This window comes from Rhinoraja longicauda, chromosome 10 (assembly GCF_053455715.1).
Source record: "Rhinoraja longicauda isolate Sanriku21f chromosome 10, sRhiLon1.1, whole genome shotgun sequence".
In the NCBI taxonomy this organism is placed as follows: domain Eukaryota; kingdom Metazoa; phylum Chordata; class Chondrichthyes; order Rajiformes; family Arhynchobatidae; genus Rhinoraja; species Rhinoraja longicauda.
This window is the reverse complement of record NC_135962.1, coordinates 58,979,704-58,992,159: the sequence shown is the minus strand read 5'-3', so window position 1 is coordinate 58,992,159 and position 12,456 is coordinate 58,979,704. Positions and strand designations below refer to the sequence as shown.

Sequence of the window (12,456 nt, the reverse complement as noted above, 5' to 3'; positions counted from 1 at the left end):
CCCTCCCCCTCCACCTCCCCCTCCCTTCCACCCCCTTCCCCGCCCCTCCATTCCCCTTATCCTCCTCCCCTCTCCTTCTCCTTCCTTCCCCTCCCATCCCCCTTCCCTCCCTCCTCCCCTCCCATCCCCCTCCCTGCACCCCCTGTCCCCCCCTCCATCCCCCTCAACTCCCCTTCCCCTCTCCCTCTCCATTCCCCTCCGCTCCCCCTCCCTGCACCCCCAGTCCACCCCCTCCATCCCCCTCAACCCCCCTTATCCTCCTCGCTCCTCCCCTCCCCTTCCCTCCACCTTCCCCTCCACCTCCCCCCTCCCCTCCTCCTTCCCTCCCCTCCCACCCCCTCCCTGCACCCCCAGTCCCCCCCTCCATCCCCCTCAACCCCCCTTATCCTCCTCGCTCCTCCCTCCTCCCCTCCCCCTCCCATCCACCCCCCTCCCTCCCCTCCACCCCCCACCCCCCCCTCCAACCCCCTTATCCTCCTACCCTCCCCTCCTCCTTCCTTCCCCTCCCATCCCACTCCCTCCACCCCATCCCCCCCTGCACTCCCCCCCTGCCTCTCCCCCCCCTCCTCCTTCCCCTTATCCTCCTTCCCCCCCTCCATCCCCCTCAACCCTCCTCCCCTCACCTCCCCCTCCCCTCCACTTCTCCTTCCCTGCACTCTTCCCCTTCCTCTCCCCCTCCCTCTCCCCCCCTCCCTCTCCCCCTCCCCTCCCCTCCACCCCCCTCCCCTCCACCCCCTTCCCCTCCACCCCCTTCCCTCCCTCCCCCCTCTCTCCCGAGGAGATAGATTTAAACTTTTAAATGTGAATAACTTTAATAATATAACACCGATTTCAATGAAACTTCTTCCATTAGCACCAAAGGGATGACGGTGAGTAAGGTGGGCCTAAAATTGTCGCGCTATCATGTACCGTTCTGGCTGTAGTTCAGGAACAAACAAACAAACAAACAAACAAACGTTTTAGTATAGAGATGTACCTGCCCAGTTGTAGAGTTCATCCAGACACAAAAAGCTGGAGTAACTAGAGAGGAGAGAGAGGGAGAGGAGAGAGAGGAGAGAGGGAGGGGAGGAGAGGGAGAGGAGAGGAGGGAGAGGAGAGGAGGGAGAGAGAGGGAGAGAGTGCAGGGAGAGGGGAGAGGAGGGAGAGGAGAGAGAGAGGAGAGGGAAGGAGGGAGAGGGAAGTGCAGAGGAGAGGAGGGGGTAGGAGGGGAGAGAAGAGGGGAGGGAGAGGGAGAGGAGAGGAGATAATCTCTCAGCTCCACCATATTACAACTATCTTTGGTGCTGGATTTGAGGATAGAAAGAAGGAGAGGGTGGGGAGCTGATCGTGAGCTGTGCCATTTTCAGTCTTGGCGTGTGTGTTCGCCGGTTATTGTTGATGGAGGCAGGAGATGGCTTTTGAACCAACTTCACGTTTATCATGTACACACCAGCCGAGTTGTGGAGTTCAGGTAGACACACAAAGCTGGAGTAACTCAGCGGGCCAGGCAGCATCTCTGGAGAGAAGGAATGGGGTGACGTTTCAGGTCGAGACCCTTCTCCAGAGTTCGTGTAGTTTAGATTCAGAGATGCAGAGTGGAAACACGTCCTTCGGCGCACCGGGTCCGCGCCGACCAGCGATCACACGTTCACACGAGTTCTATGTCATCCCACCATAACTGGACAAGCTCGATGCAGGGACAATGTTCCCAATGTTGGGCAAGTCCAGAACCAGGGGCCACACAGTCTTAGAATAAAGGGGAGGCCATTTAAAACTGAGGTGAGAAGAAACTTTATCACCCAGAGAGTTGTGAGTTTGTGGAATTCTCTGCCACAGAGGGCAGTGGAGGCCAAATCACTGGATGGATTTAAGAGAGAGTTAGATAGAGCTCTGGGGGCTAGTGGAATCAAGGGATATGGGGAGAAGGTAGGCACGGGTTACTGATTGTGGACGATCAGCCACGATCACAATGAATGGCGGTACTGGCTCGAAGGGCCGAATGGCCTCCTCCTGCGCCTGTTTTCTATGTTTCTATTACCATGACCACGTGGGTTTGTAGGTTAATTGGCTTCTGTAAATTAACACTATCCTACATGCCAGCAATTGCCAAGTGGCTATAGGGGGAAGGTACAAAGTCCACATAAACAGACAGCACCCGCAGTCAGGATCGAAACGTGGCTAACGAGGGAAATCAAGGACAGTGTTAAATCTAAGGAAGAGGCAGAGAAATTGACTGGAGGAAGCAGCAATACCGAGGACTCGGAGAAATTTAGAACTCAACAGGAGAGGACCGAGGAGGAAGAAAAGAGCGTGAAAGAAAGCTTGGGGGGAATTAAAAAGCTTTAGATATGTAAAAAGGAAAAGATTAGTGAAGACAAATGTCGGTCCCTTACAATCAGGGGAATTTATAATGCGGAAACAAGGAAATGGCAGAACAGTGAAGAATGCACTGAAGCCCCTAAACGTCACCTATCCATGTTTTCCGGCACGGTGGCGCCGCGGTAGAGTTGCTGCCTTACAGCGAATGCAGCGCCGGAGACTCAGGTTCGATCCTGACTACGGGCGCCTTCTGTACGGAGTTTGTACGTTCTCCCCGTGACCTGCGTGGGTTTTCTCCGAGATCTCCGGTTTCCTCCCACACTCCAAAGACGTGCAGGTTTGTAGGTTAATTGACTGGGTAAATGTAAAAATTGGCCCCAGTGTGTGTAGGATAGTGTTGGTGTGCGGGGATCGCTGGGCGGCGCGGACTCGGTGGGCCGAAGGGCCTGTTTCCGCGCTGTATCTCTAAATCTAAAAAAAAATCTAATGGTCTGTTTCCTTTATCATCGTTAGTTTGTTGGATATCATTCATTCATCTGTTCTATATTTCTCTGTATCGCCACCTGTGTGCGTCTCGTTTCCCCTTTCCCCTGACTCTCCGTGTGAAGATGGGTCTCGAGCTGCAACGACACCTATTGCTTTTCACCAGAGATGCTGCTTGAGCCGCTGAGTTGCTCCAGCTTTTTGTGTCTATCTCAGGAGACGCTGCCTGGGCCGGCCGCTGAGTTACTGCAGCACTGTGTGTTGTTTATTAACAGAGTTGTGGGTGGGAAGTCACAAAGCCCCAGTGTTCAGTACTGCCATAGGCGGCAGGCTGATTTGCATTCTGGAAGTATGCAATCAGGCCGACAGAAACTGTTGTGTGCAGGAAGTTGCAGCCCCTGATGTGTTGGCTGACGCGTCAGCTCCCCCCTCTGCACAGACCGTTGCACACGCACCAGTGCGGCACGGTGGCGCTGCCGTAGAGTTGATGCCTCACATCGCCAGAGACCCGGGTTCCATCCTGACCACGGGTGCTGTCTGTACGAAGTTTGTACGTTCTCTCCGTGACCTGCGTGGGTTTTCTCAGAGATCTCCGGTTTCCTCCCAAGACGGGTTAATTGGCTTGGTGAAAGTGTAAACATTGTCCCTCGTGTGTTTAGTTTAGAGATACAGCGCGGAAACAGGCCCTTCGGCCCACCGGGTCTGCGCCGACCGGCGATCCCCACACATTAACACCATCCTACTACACCCACTAGGGACAATGTTTACATTTACCAAGCCAATTAACCTACAAACCTGCACGTCCTTGGAGTGTGGGAGGAAACCACCGAAGATCTCGGAGAAAACCCGCGCAGGTCACGGGGAGAACGTGTAAACTCCGTACAGACAACACCTGTAGTAGGGATCGAACCCGGGTCTCCGGCGCTGCATTCGCGGTAAGGCAGCAACTCTACTGCTGCATCAGGTTGGTTAAGACGGTTGTGTAGGTTGCCTCCGCTCAGTCCGTCTTAACCAACCTGATCTCCCGGTGGCTCAGCACTTCAACTCCCCCTCCCACTCCCAATCTGACCTTTCTGTCCTGGGCCTCCTCCATTGTCAGAGTGAGGCCCAGCGCAAATTGGAGGAACAGCACCTCATATTTTGCTTGGGTAGTTTACACCCCAGCGGTATGAACATTGACTTCTCCAACTTCAGGTAGTCCCTGGTTCCCCTCTCTATCCCCTCCCCATTCCCAGTTCTCCCACTAGTCTTCCTGTCTCCGACTACATCCTATCTTTGTCCCGCCCCCTCCCCTGACATCAGTCTGAAGAAGGGTCTCGACCCGAAACGTCACCCACTCCTCCTCTCCCGAGATGCTGCCTGACCCGCTGAGTTACTCCGGCATTTTGTGTCTTCCTTCGATTTAAACCAGCATCTGCAGTTTTTTTTCCTACCCAATACTCCAGATGCGGCCTAACCCAAGTATTCTAAAGCTGCATCGTGACCTCCTGTCTGAAGAAGGGTCTCGACCCCAAACGTCACCCGCTCCTTCTCTCCAGAGATGCTGCCTGACCCGCTGAGTTACTCCAGCACTTAGTGTCTATCTGCAAGTTCCTTCCGACATGTAACCAGTTCAACTCTGAGTGCAAGAAGGTCTTTTGTGTTCATCGAAGGAAGTGCTTGGCACATACTTTGCGTGGAACCCAGTGATGTTAATAGCCAGCCATTCACACCAGTCTGACCGCCTAACTTCAAAGGGGTCACACATTCACAACTCACCAAACCTGATTTTTAAGATCAGTGAGATTGGTTAGGGTATTGCATTGCAGTAACTCTGTTATATCTTGCACTAAATGTTACACCCTTTATCTGACGGCTTGATTGCACGGTGGCGCAGCGATAGAGTTGCTGCCTCACAGCGCCAGAGACCCGGGTTCAATCTCGACTACGGGCTACGTCTGTACGGAGTTTGTACGTTCTCCCCGTGACCTGCGTGGGTTTTTGTCCGGGTGCTCCGGTTTCCTCCCACACTCCAAAGACGTGCAGGTTTGTAGGTTAATTGACTGGGTAAATGTAAAAATTGTCCCTAATGTGTGTAGGATAGTGTTAGTGTGCGGGGATCGCTGGTCGGCGCGGACTCGGTGGGCCGAATGGCCTGTTTCCACGCTGCATCTCTAAAGTTAAAACTGTAGTCTTTTTGACTGGTTAGCACGCAAACAAAAGCTTTTTACTCAACCGCGGTACACAAGACAATAATGGAAACATAGGTGCAGGAGTAGGCCATTCGGCCCTACGAGCCAGCACTGCCATTCAATATGATCATCTCTGATCATCCACAATCAGTACCCCGTTCTTGCTTTTTCCCCCCATATCCCTTGATTCCGTTAGCCCGAAGAGCTAAATCTAACTCTCTCTTGAAAACATCCAGTGAATTGGCCCCCACTACCCTCTGTGGCAGAGAATTCCACAGATTCACAACTCTCTGGGTGAAAAGGTTTCTCCACATCTCAGTCCTAAATGGCCAACCCCTTATTCTTAAACTGTGTGACCCCTGATTCTTGGGAATCCCCCAACATTGGGAACATTTTTCCTGCATCTCGCCCTTCTAATCCTTTGAGGTTACAAGGAGAATGTGCAAGATGCAGGCAGACAGCACCCGAGGTTAGGATTAAACCTGGGGTTCACTTATCTGTGAGGCAGCACTTTATTGGATAGAACACCTCCCTTGTAATGGAGAATAACTGCAGAGAGAGTTAGATTTAGCTCTTAGGGCTAATGGAATCACGAGATATGGGGGAAAAAGCAGGAACAGGGTACTGATTTTAGATGATCAGAGATGATCATATTGAATGGCGGTGCTGGCTCGAAGGGCCGAATGGCCTACTCTTGCACCTTGTTTTCTATGCGTAGGAAAGAAAACTGCAGATGCTGGTTTAACTCGAAGGTAGACACAAAATGCTGGAGTAACTCAGCGGGTCAGGCAGCAAGAAGTCAGTCTGAAGAAGGGTCTCGACCCGAAACATCACCCATTCCTTCTCTCCAGAGATGCTGCCTGACCCACTGAGTTACTCCAGCATTTTGTGTCTACCTTTGGTGTAAACCAGCATCTGCAGTTCCTTCCTGCACAACTGGAGAATGGTCCAGACCTCCCGTCTACCTCATTGAAGATTCTCGGACTATCTTTAACCGGACTTTATCCTGCAGTAAATGTTGTTCCCTTTTATCCTGTACCTGCACACTGTGGATGGATGGATTGTAATCGCGTATGGTCTTTCCGCTGACTGGTTAGAACCCAATAAGAGAGCTTTTCACTGTACCTCAGTACCTGAGACAATAAACTTCATAAAGTTATTTCGGGAGGTTGCAAGATGAACGATGGGCAGTGGATGATGTCTCCGTTATTCCCTTTATCCTGTGTCTACACTGCAAGCGCCTCGATTGTAATCACGTACAGTCTTTCCGCTGATTGGATAGCACGCAACAAAAACGCTCGACACACATGGCAATAAACTAAACAGTAGGGTCTCGACCCGAAACGTCACCCATTCCTTCTCTCCCGAGATGCTGCCTGACCCGCTGAGTTACTCCAGCATTTTGTGAATAAATGCCTTCGATTTGTACCTGCATCTGCAGTTATTTTCTTACACTGCCTGACCCGCTGAGTTACTCCAGCTTTTTTGTGTCTCTATCTTCCGGTGTAAACCAGCACCTGCAGTTCCTTCCATTAAAGCTAGCCTAACCAAATTCCTGTACATTAAAACCTGATCAAAATGCTTCCGAATGATTGCAACTTCACTGGGATTCTGATACATTGACAGAACTGTCCTGAGAACCTGAGGAATATGGTGCAGTGCAAGATTCAATGTGCTGGCGTGATGCTGAGGCATCAGTTGTACAACCAGATGCACAGTCGGCAGTTTCTGGAAGCTGTGTTGGTCATGCGGTGATTAATTCATGGTCAGGAACACGGTGCCAAGCAGTAATGTTCACACAGCAGTCCCAGCCAGGTTGGCCAGGAACCTTCCTTAGCACAATCTCCTTCTGCTGGTAACAGAAAGCAAGGCTGAAGGTAGACATCAAAAGCTGGAGCAACTCAGCAGGTCAGGCAGCATCTCTGGAGAGAAGGAATGGGTGACGTTCAGACTGATGTCAGGGGGGGCGGGACAAAGGAAGGATATAGGTGGAGACAGGAAGACAGTGGGAGAACTGGGAAGAGGGAGGGGATAGAGAGAGACAGGAGCTGTCTAAAGTTGGAGAAGTCAATGTTCATACCATTGGGCTGTAAGCTGCCCAATCAGTCATCAGTCTGAAGAAGGGTCTCGACCCGAAACGTCACCCATCCCATCTCCCCGGAGATGCTGCCTGTCCCGCTGAGTTACTCCAGCATTTTGTGACACCTTCAATTTGTACCAGCATCTGCAGTTATTCTCCATTACAAGGGAGGTGTTCTATCCAATAAAGTGCTGCCTCACAGATACCTGAACCCCAGGTTTAATCCTAACCTCAGGTGCTGATTGTCTACATCTTGCACCTTCTCCTTGTAACCTAAAAGGATTAGACGGGCTAGATGCAGGAAAAATGTTCCCCACTTTGGGGGAGTCCAGAACCAGGGGTCACACAGTTTAAGAATAAAGAGTTAATCTTGCACTAAACGTTATTCCCTTTATCCTGTATCTGTACACTGTGAACGACTCAATAGACAATAGGTGCAGGAGGAGGCCATTCGGCCCTTCGAGCCAGCACCACCATTCAATGTGATCGTGGCTGATCATTCTCCCCCGCTCCTGCCTTCTCCCCATACCCCCTGACTCCGCTATCCTTAAGCGTTCTATCTAGTCTCGATTGTAATCATGTGTTATCTTTCCACTGACGGGATAGCACGCACAAAAGCTTTTCACTGTACCTCGGTACACATGACAAGAAATTAAACTGAACCAAATGTGTAACGAGGTACAGTGAAAAGCTTTTTTGTTGCGTGCTATCCAGTCGGCAGAAAGACTGTACGTGATTACAATCAATCCGTCCACACTGTACAGATACAGGGAATAACATTTAGTGCTAGAGACCCTTCTTCAGACTGGGATTCAGGGGTGAGGGAGACACAGAGATATGGAAGGGTAAGGTGTGAAAACGAGACATCAAAGGGGTCATATCTTCCATGTCTCTGTGTCTCCCTCTTCCCTGACTCTCAGTCTGAAGAAGGGTCTCGACCCGAAACGTCACCCATTCCTTCTCTCCAGAGATGCTGCCTGACCCGCTGAGTTACTCCAGCACTTTGACTCTATCTTCAGCGTAACGCAGCATCTGCAGTTCATTCCCATGCATGTTTCCTGGGTTTACTTTTCACAATCCTCAATTTCTTAGCAATCAATTATTTAGACAGAGAGTGATACAGTGTGGAAACAGGCGCATCATTCTCAATCAGTACCCCGTTCCTGCCTTCTCCCCATACCCCCTGACTCCGCTATCCTTAAGAGCTCTATCTAGCTCTCTCTTGAATGCTGTGTGCTCCGTACCTGTTACCTGCACTGTGCGACATGGAAACAGGCCCTTCAGCCCACTAAGTCGGCACCGAAAAGCAATCACCTCTACATTGTTGCCATCCGACACACACTCGGGACAAATTCCAGGAGCCCAATTAACCTACAAACCTGCACGTCTTTGAATGAATGAAGAATTTTATTGGCCAAGTATATGCACACACAAGGAATGTGCCTTGGTGCTCCGCTCACAAATGACAACACAAACATACAGTTTAACAATGAAGAATAAAGCATAAACACATCAAAACAATAAGGATACAACATTACGGTCTAAACATGTGTGTGAAAATAAACACACACACACACACGCCACACACTCACACGACAGAGAGAGGGAGACACACACACACAAACACACACACACACACACACACACCACACACACACGACAGAGAGGGAGACACACACACACACACACACACACACACACACACAGACACACACACACAGACACACACACACACACAGACACACACACACACACACACACACACACACACGACAGAGAGAGGGAGACACACACACACACACACACACACACCGCTGCGCCACCGTGCCGCATTGTGTTCCACCCTCCCTTCCCCTCAGTCACGTGTCGCTGAGCTCCGGGCCTCCACCTTCGCCCCACGTCCTTGACCAACCTCTCCGACTGGAGCTTTCCCACGGAGAGAGAGAGAGGCAGGGAAGACCGCACGGACAAGGGTTTCTCAACCTGCTGCTGCGGCTTCTGACCTGCTGCATAAAACAACAATAACAGATCATGTTTCTGTGCCTCCTCTCATTGCAGAGCCACTAACGTTCAAATGGGTTAATAGCTCGTGATAATAGAGCAACTAAAAGCATCAGTGCGTGTTGAGTGATTACTGGGCATGGGGACTGTGTGATTACACATGTATGTGTGTCCCTCTCTCTGTCTCCGTCTCTGTGTGTGTGTTCCCTCTCCCTCTGTCTCCCCCCTCGGTCTCCCCCTCTCTCTCCCCCCCCACCCCTCTCTCTCTCCCCCTCTCTCTCCCCCCCCTCTCTCTCTCTCCCCCTCTCTCTCTCCCCCTCTCTCTCTCTCCCCCTCTCTCTCTCCCCCCCTCTCTCTCCCCCCCTCTCTCTCTCCCCCCCTCTCTCTCTCCCCCCCTCTCTCTCTCCCCCCTCTCTCTCCCCTCCACCCTCTCTCTCCCCTCCCCCTCTCTCCCCCCCTCTCTCCCCCCCCTCTCTCCCCCCCCTCTCTCCCCCCCTCTCTCTCTCCCCCCTCTCTCCCCCCCTCTCTCTCTCCCCCCCCTCTCTCCCCCTCTCTCTCTCCCCCTGTGTGATTATAGTGAGTGAGTGCTGGTTTATTGGAGCAGCTGTGTTTATTGTTCCTGCTCTAATGCAGCTGCTCCTGTGGGATTCTGGCTGTCCCACATTCACACAAACCCACAGCTTTGCCTCCCCTCTGGTGCCGATCTTGTTTTCTCGCCTCCTGTAAGACCTCTGAAGAAGGGTCTCGACCCACTCCTTCTCTCCAGAGATGCTGCTGAGTTATTCCAGCATTCTGTGTCCATCTTCGGTGTAAACCAGCCAGCGTCTGCAGTTCCTGGTCTGGTGGTCGGTGCAGACTTGGTGGGCCGATGGGGCCGTATCTGCTCTGTCTAGGGTCGCCAACTGTCCCGTATTAGTCGGGACATCCAGTATTTTGGGCTAAATTGGTTAGTCCTGTATGGGACTGCCCTTGTCCCGGAGGGCGCTGTAGGCCCGGACAGTGCAGGCCCGGGCAGTGTAGGCTCGGACAGTGTAGGCCCGGACAGAGTAGGCCCGGAAGGCGGTGTAGGCCTGGAAGGCGATGTAGGCCCGGACAGTGTAGGCCTGGACAGTCTAGGCCCGGACACCGCCTAGCCGAGGTTGCATAGCAACCCGCCTTCCGGCCCGGGCGGCCGCCATTGGTGGAGCGGGAGCACGTGGCCGCTGGCTGGATGAGGTCACGCGGGGCGCGGGGCGGTGACGTCACCTTGTCCCGTATTTGGGAGTGAGATAGTTGGCAACCCCTCGCGCTCAACCAAGAAAGTAGTATCTAAACTATCTGTGCACACTTATGCTGAAGACAATAACTAGCTCCATCTCCAATAAAAAGCTATCTACATGTTAACAAGCCCATAAAAGCTGATTGTGTGGATGCAAGAATATCATTGGGGTTATCGTGGATATTTAATATGTTTTAGATGTAATATAAATATTTCCACCATTTTAAAAAACATTTACATTCTTACATGTCATGTTTAAATTAATGTTTGTGAACGTCAAAGTATGATCACAGCCTCAGCAGCTCCTGAATCGTGTGTGTGCGTTTACACGCATGTGTGTTTACGTGCGTGTGTGAGTTTACGTGCGTGTGTTTACGAGCATGTGTGCGTTTACGTGCGTGTGTTTACGTGCGTGTGTGTATTTACGTGTGTGTGTACGAGCGTGTAGTGTGTGTGTACGAGCATGTGTGTGTGTGGTCACGTGCGCGTGATGCTCATCTATCCATTTTTAAAAATGCCGTTGAGTTGTCAGATTGCCATAAAACGCAGCTGGTACAAGACTATAATAGTCTACTCAAGCATTAATATAATGGCTTTAATATAATCAAATGTCACTGAGAGATTTGGCAGTGAAATCATTTATTGATTTAAGGTTGAGGGTAAGTGGAAACCTGGCTTGTCCAAGTTGCAGCCCACTAATTATTTAATTAAAAACCTGTGTCTTTATCAACTGGGCTAGAAGCCACGCTAATGTATCCTAGTGCTCAGAACTTGGCTGAGGTTTATTGCGAAGATAGACACAAAAAGCTGGAGTAACTCAGCGGGTCAGGCAGCAACTCTGGAGTAAAAAGAATAGGTGACGTTTTGGGTCGAGACTGGGGGGTGCCAACTGTCTCACTCCCAAATACGGGACAAGGTGACGTCACCGCCCCGCGCCCCACGTGACCTCACCCAGCCAGCGGCCACGTGCTCCCGCTCCACCAATGGCAGCCGCCCGGGCCGGGAGGCGGGTTGCTAGGCAACCTCCGTTAGGCGGCGCCCGGGCCTCCGGGCCTACACTGTCCGGAGTTAAAATGTCGGAAACCTAGAGTGTCGGGACCTAAACTATCAGGGCCTACAGTGTCAGGGCCTACAGTGTCAGGGCCTACAGTGTCAGGGCCTACAGTGTCAGGGCCTACAGTGTCAGGGCCTACAGTGTCAGGGCCTACAGTGTCAGGGCCTACAGTGTCAGGGCCTACAGTGTCAGGGCCTACAGTGTCAGGGCCTACAGTGTCAGGGCCTACAGTGTCAGGGCCTACAGTGTCAGGGCCTACAGTGTCAGGGCCTACAGCGCCCCCCCCCGGGCCTAATACGGGACAAGGGCAGTCCCGAACGGGACAAACCAATTTAGCCCAAAATACGGGATGTCCCGGCTAATACGGGACAGTTGGCAACCCTCGTCAAGACCCTTCTTCAGACTGGGAGTGGGAGAATGGGTAACGAGAGATATAGACGGTGATATAGAGAGAAATAGAACAAATTAATGAAAAATATGAAACTAACAATGATCAAGGAAATGTGGAACCCACAATGGTGCAATGTTGGCTGTCTATATCACAGTCTATATCTCTTATATCTTTGGTTTTAGCCAGCTTCTGCAGTTCCTGCCTACACATGTTTAAGTTTATTGTGTAGGAAGGAACTGCAGATGCTGGTTTATACCAAAGATAAACACAAAATACTGGAGTAACATCGGGTCAGGCAGCATCTCTGGATAGGCGATGTTTCCGGTCGGAATCCTTCTTGAGACTGAAAGTAGAGGGGGGATGGTTTATTCTTGTCTCAAAAGCTTTGTTTTATATATTATCCAAACAGATCTGATGTACGTACATAAATACAGTCAAGTCAAACTCAAGTACAATAGGTAGAGCAAAGGGGGAGATACAGAGTGCAGAATATAGTTCTCAGCATTGTAGCGCACCAGTTCCACAGACGAAGTCCAATGTCCGCAATGGGGTAGAGGTGAATCGGACAGTGCCCTGGCTTATGGAAGGACCGTTCAGAAGCCTGATAACAGAGGGGAAGAAGTTGTTCCTGAGTCTGGTGGTGCGCGCTTTCAAGCTTCTGTACCTTCTGCCCGACAGGAGCGGGGAGAGGGAGGAGTGACCGGGGTGGGACAAGGGAAG

The 12,456-nt window shown here is 51.5% G+C and overlaps 1 protein-coding gene across 2 annotated transcripts in view; it reads left to right on the top strand.

The window, feature by feature from the left end:
* The window catches only part of ccdc88c (coiled-coil and HOOK domain protein 88C), a 173,581-nt gene that overhangs the window by 24,689 nt on the left and 136,436 nt on the right, over nucleotides 1-12,456 (top strand). The window lies entirely within an intron of this gene.